Below are 8858 nucleotides of genomic sequence, written 5' to 3' on the forward strand. Positions count from 1 at the left end.
TTAGTATGTTGCTATTGCTTTCTTCATGACTTATACATGTTCCTATGACTATGAGATTATGCAACTCCCTTTTGCCGGAGGAACACTTTGGGTGCTACCAAACGTCACAACGTAACTGGGTGATTATAAAGGAGCATTACAGGTGTCTCCAAAGGTAGATGTTGGGTTGGCGTATTTCGAGATTAGGATTTGTCACTTCGATTGTCGGAGAGGTATCTCTGGGCCCTCTCGGTAAAACACATCACATAAGCCTTGCAAGCATTAAAACTAATATGTTAGTTGTGAGATGATGTATTACGGAACGAGTAAAGAGACTTGCCGGTAACGAGATTGAACTAGGTATTGGATACCGACGATCGAATCTCGGGCAAGTAACATACCGATGACAAAGGGAACAACGTATGTTGTTATGCGGTCTGACCGATAAAGATCTTCGTAGAATATGTAGGAGCCAATATGGGCATCCAGGTCCCGCTATTGGTTATTGACCGGAGACGTGTCTTGGTCATGTCTACATTGTTCTTAAACCCGTAGGGTCCGCACGCTTAAGGTTACGATGATAGTTATATTATGAGTTTATGCATTTTGATGTACCGAAGGTTGTTCGGAGTCCCGGATGTGATCACGGACATGACGAGGAGTCTCGAAATGGTCGAGACATAAAGATTGATATATTGGAAGCCTATGTTTGGACATCGGAAGTGTTCCGGGTGAAATCGGGATTTTATCGGAGTACCGGGAGGTTACCGGAACCCCCCGGGAATCATATGGGCCTTAGTGGGCCTTAGTGGAAAGGTGAAAGGGCTGCCCACAAGGGCTGCGCGCCTCCCCCCCTCCCCTAGTCCTATTAGGACTAGGAGAGGTGGCCGGCCACCCCTCTCCCTCTTTCCCCCTTGGGAATCCTATTTGGAATAGGATTGGGGGGGGGGGAGTCCTACTCCCGGTAGGAGTAGGACTCCTCCTGCGCCTCCATAGGGCTGGCCGCACCCCTCCCCCTTGGCTCCTTTATATACGGAGGCAGGGGGCACCTCTAGACACACAAGTTGATCATTGAGATCGTTCCTTAGCCGTGTGCGGTGCCCCTGCCACCATATTCCACCTCGATCATATCGTTGTAGTGCTTAGGCGAAGCCCTGCGTCGGTAGAACATCAAGATCGTCACCACGCCGTCGTGCTGACGGAACTCCTCCCCGAAGCTTTGCTGGATCGGAGCCCGGGGATCGTCATCGAGCTGTACGTGTGCTAAGAACTCGGAGGTGCCGGAGTAACGGTGCTTGGATCGGTCGGATCAGGAAGAAGACGTACGACTACTTCCTCTACGTTGTGTCAACGCTTCCGTTGCGATCTACAAGGGTATGTAGATCAGACTCTCCCCCTCGTTGCTATGCATCACCATGATCTTGCATGTGCGTAGGAATTGAAACCGAGTTATCGACAATGTGATATGGCCAAAACATGATGCTATATTTTATTACATGTGATGATCATGTTTTGTAACCGAGTTATCGACAACTGGCAGGAGCCATATGGTTGTCGCTTTATTGTATGCAATGCAATCGCCCTGTAATGCTTTACTTTAGCACTAAGCGGTAGCGATAGTCGTAGAAGCAATAGTTGGCGAGACGGCAACGATGCTACGATGGAGATCAAGGTGTCGCGCCGGTGACGATGGTGATCATGACGGTGCTTCGGAGATGGAGATCACAAGCACAAGATGATGATGGCCATATCATATCACTTATATTGATTGCATGTGATGTTTATCCTTTATGCATCTTATTCTGCTTTGATTGACGGCTTACAAGTGGGATGTGGTTTTCGAGATGACGAACGATGTCAATCTCATGTACCAGAAGTACGTTGCCGAGTTGGACACGATTACACCTGAGCAGGTAACGAGGTCATTACTTCAGTCATTTCTCACGTTTGCTTGAAAAAAATTCACCAATTTTGCATTGTTGCCCTATTTCATAGGTGGAATGGCAGCCATATGGCGCCGATGACAGACTTGGGTACACCCCGGAGTTTACCATCAACCCGATGTGCTTGCGGGATAGGGATCTCTGGCGTATGCGGTGCCCACTGATATGCAACTGGGCTGTTGAGTTTCATTTGCCACATCGCGTGTGTCGTCAGTTTGGTCTGTTCCAGCCTCACCCGCCAGAATGGGTGGATACGGACAAAGCACTTCATAGGTAAGAGAGCATGAACCGTATTGACTAAGCATCGTCACTCCTTGATTTTGCTAATGTTTGGTTTTGTACCATGCAGGTTGGACAGGAGAAGGCGGCGGAAGATAAAGGACTGGGACAAGCATCATGCTTCGTATGTTACCCGCTTCCAGCTTTGTGTGGAGGAAGCTCGTAGCAGTGCACGCGCCAAGCTTCGTGAGCATAGTCCACTTGCTTTTGATAAATACATACGATGGCTTCTTGAAAATACTCGATTTGAGATATGCCCGTCGGCATATAATGAGGATATTCTTGAAGAACCTGTAAACTTTGAGGATCTATCAAAGGGGAAATACAACAGAGATGTTAGGGTAGGGCACAGAGTCCCTGCTGTTCCGGTGATTAACTATGTGGTAAAGTGTTTCTTCTTTACTTTCCTGTTGGCCGTATTACACATGTTTGAATGGCTAACGTGTTCATTCTTTCTCATCCACAGCGCACCGAGATCAAGAAAGCAGCTGATGAGAGCCAGTCTATTCTGGAGGAAACACCGGTTGGAAAAGGCAATGATGATGGTTCACTACGAGCATTTCTCAAGGTACATATCGCATTCACTATGAGAGCCAGTCTATGTTGCGGAGTCTGATATCGTATACACTTGTTCATGTTACAGCGTCAGGCCAAGAAGTTAAGGCGGTTATCGAATCTTCTCGGTTGCCGCGATCCCGAATTTGATGAACCATCTGCCTCTAGGTCTGGTACACCATCAGACCCCTCATCTCACCATCAGAGGGACGATGTGAGTTCCTCACATGCTTATCTGGATGATTAGGGTGCGGTCACCCAAGAGGTATGACTAATCCTTTAGATGTGATTCTCACTTGATTACGACATCGGTCTTCACCATATTGTTTGATTGTGTGATAGGGCGATGAGCTTGATGATGACATGACTTTGGCGGATGCTCAACTTCGGTCCCCATATGTGTTCAAGCCTAGGCAGCCCAGACACCGGTACACGCCCAACGACTTTGACAACAGGGGCAACCCAAAGGTGGTCGTAGGGACCTCGCGGATGGCTAGCTTGGATCATGAGGCGGAGGCGGAGGCGGAGGAGGAAGTGCAGGAAGAGGAGGCTCGTCCACCCAGGAAGAAGAAGATTGCCTGCAGGCGTGGCACCAGGAACACGCGCGGAAGGCATTAGTGCTTGTGTTTGTTAGTGCTCTTGTAGCCGTTTCATTAGGTTGATGAACTTGTGATGTTATGTTATATGTTGGTGAACTATTACTAGTGTGGTATTTGTGTTTGCGAGCTAGTAGGAATGTTGAATTGTCCTAAATGATGTGATGTTCAAGTTATTAGTTGTCTTTGTTCAGTATGTGCAGTTTACAGTAATTTTAGCGATGTTCAAGCAAGTTATGTGAGTGCTGCATGAGGCCAAAATGGCATCTGTTTCTGTAGTTTGGCAGTTAACAGCACTGCAGCGCCCAACACCCAGGCGCTGCACTGTACTATGCAGCGCCCAACACTTAGACGCCGCACCATACAGTGCAGCGCCCGTTTCATAGGCGCTGCTCAACTAGCCATGGCTATCCAGAGAGCCACAGAAGGCTTGCAGCACTGACCGTCCATGAAAAATACCAAGTCAGAGTGCAGCGCCCAACTGCAAGAACCACTCCCAGTTATCATTGTTCTCCACCTCAACCAAAGCGAAAGCCAAAGGCAACACCCGGTTATTGGCATCACTTGCTATTGCAACCAACAAAGTGCCCTTGTATTGTCCGGTCAAGAACGTGCCATCAATGGCAATGACGGGCCGAAAATGCTCAAATGCCCTCATGCATTGCTCAAAGGCCCAAAATGCACAGCCAAATAGTCGGACGGTCCTCCCGTTATGAATCAATGTTTGGTGCCCATGAGGCTCAACCACGTGAACCATGCCTGGATTTGTGGCGGGCATAGCTAACAACAACCTAGGGAGTCGGTTGTATGCTTCCTCCCAATTGCCATACAACATCTTGAATGCGGCTTGCTTCGCCTTCCATGCCTTGCCGTACTTCACCTTGTAATGAAAGATGGCTTTCACAAGGTCAATTACACTCTTGATGCTCATTATTGGAAGTGTGGATATTTGGTTGGATAACCTGTAAGCAATGAACTCGGACGTGAGTTGTCTGTGTTGTTGGTACACAAGCTCGCCATCCGCATTCTTGTGCCGGCACATGCGAGTTGGTAGACAACTCACTATGCGCCAAGGGGGACCTCCTTTCCATGGCCTTGCACACACAATCCATGGACATCTTGGCACTTCACATTTGACTGTGTAATGCACATTGACGTCCGAGTTGGCCACTTTATGTGGACGGTAATGTGTAACCGAGTAGTTGTCGAGCCACATCTTCAATTCCAAGAAGGATTGAAACTCACAACCGGGATATATCCCGTTCTTGCCATCTTCCAAATCACGGTGAGAACTTGGCCTGGCTCCAAGAGATATGCATTTGCCACCATCCATAACGGCTTCATCCGTGAGACTAAGATCCTTGAACAATGGTGTCTTGTGATCCCGCCCGAATACCTTCTTGAATGCTTGGGCCTCCTTCGGCGTGAACCCCTCCTCATCAACTTCTTCATCGGGACCATCATCATCCGAGTCCGACGCATATGCACGGGAAAAATGGATGAATTGGTCCATTGTCTCTTGCACATGATATTGGTCGAGATCACCCACATTGTTGTCATGGAGATCAACTTCATTGTCATCCTCCTCGTATTCATCATTCTCCTCTTCAAAATCTTCATTTTGGTTGTTTGGAGTCAGGCTCAATGTTGGCCAATCTTGTTGCGTGAAATGAGGTTCACTCATTTGATCTTGGTTAATGGGTGGGGGAGTGCTAGCAACCAACGGGAGGGGTTCCGGTTCAAGTCCAAATTCAAAGTAGACTCAACCTTCTTGGAGGCAAATAACTCAAGAGCCTTGTCTAGAGATTCGGCAACCGTCTCCTTGTATGCAACCCAACGTTGCTCAGAGTTCACACGCATTGTCTTCCAACGGATGTGCATTCCAAAACCAACATTATGCCTTCCCTCGAACTCAACAACGTCACTTGGGTCCATCCAATTCAAATCCTTCCTCACTTGTTCCAAGACCTCCGCATAGCTAGGACTACTCTCAAACACCATGTCAAGCTCATCCGGATCCGTCTCAACATTGCCTTTCAAAAAGGCCTCTTTATCCAGATGATGAATATAAACACATGTTCTCCCCATCCCTATAATAATCAAAAACACACATATATCAAGTAAGTACTTAACAAAAATATTTGCACAAAATGCATATGCCCTAACATATATATGAATTAATAACCATAACCCCCACATAACAATTACCACAACCCTAAACATAGCATAACCCTAACACCAACATCAAACACACATAACCCTAACCCTAGCATACTATGAAAGCCTAACCATACCAAATTAGCAAAGAAACATAACATGATTCAACACAAATTTTCAAAACCAAGCCAAAACTAGGGTTTCCCCAAACTAGCTAGATTTGAGCAAATGTGACAATTCCTATGGATGAAAACGAGGGGATCGGAGGAGATTACCTTAAGGGAGGGGTTGGCTTCGAAATCCACGGTCAAATACTCCGGATTTGCAAGATTTGAGAAGGATTTGAGGGGGGGGGGGAAGAAGGGAAGAGAGGAGGGGCGCAAGGCTAAGGGTTTGGGTGGGGTGGGGGTGGGAGGGGAGAGAGGGTGGGGCCAGCCTAAGTGGCACACAAACTGTGCAGCACCTAAGCGCTAGGCGCTGCACATTACAAGTGTGGCGCCTAAGGCTTAGGCGCTGCAGTGCTGTCTGTGAGGCCGCAACTGGACCAGAGCTGCCACGCTGGCAGGAGGTGCGATGCCTAAGGCAGAGGCGCTGCATAGTAGTGTGCGGCGCCTAGCTGTCGGGCGCCACACGAAAGAGTCAGCAGAGTGAAATTTTTTCAGAAACAGGTTAGTTTGTGATTTGCTTTCGCCTTCAGGTCAAATATGTGATTTCTGCCAAAATATCCCATGCTCCGAAGGATCTGGTGCTCCCGATACTTCATGCACAGCCAAAACGTTGGATGCAGAATGTAGGGACAGGATGAAATCCCAACGCCCCACCCTTCAAATTTCGCAAAAAGAACCCCATGTAGGTACAGAATAGCAGTAACGTTTCTCCAACCTGTGCTGCCTCGCTTGAACGAACACGAACAGATAGGGCCAGGCTCCGGCAGTGAAGCTCGCCGACTGCTGCGCCGCAACCTCACCGTCTGCTCCGTTGCGACCTCGACCTGTTCCTACGTATAGCGGACTGACCACCCCATCCCCGCGCCACCATTCTCCACCTCGGCGCCATCCCGTCACCACACCCCGGCGGCTAGCTCCGCCATCGGTTGACGCCTACCTTCGCCACCAGCCGACGGCTAGATCCGCCATCCGCTGACGCTGGAGAAGACAACTCCAGCCTTCAGGTATCACTTTGGATGTTAAAACCTTTTGTTTTTGTTGTGTATTTTGGTTCTAATCCGCCATCCCCTTCATGCTGATTGTGTTAGATGTAGTTAATCCTAGCTGAGATTAACTGTGGTGATATTTCTCTGTATTTTTCTTAGACTACATTTTTTAGAAATCACTGAAACAACTTGCTATATTTTGCTTAGGCTAAATATCGAGAAATTACTTACAGAAAAATGTCCGTAATTTATGACCAGAGAAGAGTTTGAAATAATTTTATCCGATTCGAAGTAAAATATCAGCAACTTAGAACAAGTAATTTGGTCTGATGTGGATGAAGCATCTAGCACTTGTACAAATTAATGGAGGGTAATAATAGTAAGTCCACGCCCATCTAGTCAGATCAATTTGCTATTGAAGAGTGACACTGTTGAATTAAGAGATCATTTTCCTTGTGCTACTATACATGAACATGACCAAGATATAACAAGCAGTGTCTCTCAGATTGTTGCTTGCCCACAGATATGCAGAAGAACAATCGACACAGTTGACATATATATGTGCACAGATAGGAAATTAATGTCCCCTAACTTAAGTACCTTTCAGATCCAATGTGTATGGTATGCATCTGCTCCAGGCCACCTTCAGGGTTGCTGTTTTTGCAATGGTGAAACTGTGGCAGCGTATCAACAACGGCATTTATATTTGTTGTTGCCTGTTCTTCAGAGAAAATGGGAAGCAATCTATATTACAAGTTGCTTACTGAAATTCCATGTGGAACATAAATAGCTTTGCATGTAAGAATTTTTCAGATGTTGTTTAGCATTGCTATGAATAGTCTGTTTCCCAAAATCATGAGTTCTTGTTACTTGACAAAACTTTGGCACTCATGCTCATGTACACAAGGATAATAATGGATAAAGTATACTAAGAAATGGACAAGGTTATCATTATATATTGCATAGACAAATATTTGTAACAATGCGCACCACCAATGCAGTTCCACTATTTTGCTTATAACTGAGTACTTACAGAGCTATAACCTGCTGTCTTGCTAGAACATAGGAACTCCCCTGGAAGAGTATTGGCAGGCACAAGGTCCTGCAAAAAGAAACCGTGTGCCAATTTAGAGGATATTTGTTAATTATTCCTACAAAACTGGAGCTAATAAACTCCACTGCTACATATTCACTGTACTCTTACCACAAATGTTTTATATGGTGTCACATTTTATAACACAACTGATGAGTGCAACTCGGTTCCATCAGCCAGAGCTACCTACAGATTCTCAATCCTGTAAGTGATAGAAAGAAATGAATTGCACAATAGACATAATTACAAATCTCGGATCATGGACTTGCTAATTCTTTATTCTTAGAATTAGCTTACCTTCTCAAATCGACTTGCTGAATGTTTATGTTGTGCATTTCCTATGGAACATATATGTTTTTTATCTTGGAAAATCCACGATACTCTCTGTACCATAGACTTGTTGTATTTACGCACGATGAATGCATCAGCGTGAAGCTACAAGCTATGATGGTACATGATGTCCCTGATCTTTCTGTTCCAAAACTGGAATTTGCAAACATTTGACTAGAACTTGTTTGATACTTTGCAGCACAACCCATGGGAGCAGAGATCACTTCGCGATTAAATAATGGATGAGAAATGCCTTTATTCGTGTGCTATATGAAACTGGTTACATTATTGTAGACTTTTGGTACAGCTTGTACAACTAGTTGCCGCTGTGTTGCAGCTAGCGCCTCTTGTCCTTTTTCTTTTTTCTGTAACATGCACAAGAGTGTTGTTAGTTTCGTGAGTGTGACTACTGGCCTGGGAGACCGACGAAGTGAAAGAGGGCGTTGGCTGCTTCCTGAATATTGTTGTCTAGTTTCTCATCCTGTACAATAGTTTAGCTTCTTTTGATTGTAGCCTGGTTTCTATTTTGCTTGTTGTAAGCTGGCCCAGTTTGGAAATTCCACGAAACTATTTGTACTAGTATATTTCTGTGTTGGATGAAGCTGGAAGCATTAACACAAAGTAAGCACCTGCTGACGACACACGATGGACAGAAAGTACACTCTCAGTTCAAACTTGCTGGTTGATACTCCCAAAATAGATTGGGAATTAATTCTTATCAATGGTATATTCTTTTAGAAATGATTAGGAATGAATTCACGAAACCTGTTCCA

General features: G+C 45.8%; 1 long non-coding RNA gene across 1 annotated transcript; it reads left to right on the plus strand.

The window, feature by feature from the left end:
* Positions 1–6375: 6375 nt before the first annotated feature.
* On the plus strand, positions 6376–8613 carry LOC125521974. Its single transcript, XR_007289537.1, has 2 exons — positions 6376–6680; positions 8285–8613. It is a non-coding gene; the product is annotated as an uncharacterized LOC125521974 (long non-coding RNA).
* The last annotated feature ends 245 nt before the right edge of the window (positions 8614–8858 follow it).

The sequence above is a fragment of the Triticum urartu genome, chromosome 7 (assembly GCF_003073215.2).
Source record: "Triticum urartu cultivar G1812 chromosome 7, Tu2.1, whole genome shotgun sequence".
NCBI lineage: Eukaryota > Viridiplantae > Streptophyta > Magnoliopsida > Poales > Poaceae > Triticum > Triticum urartu.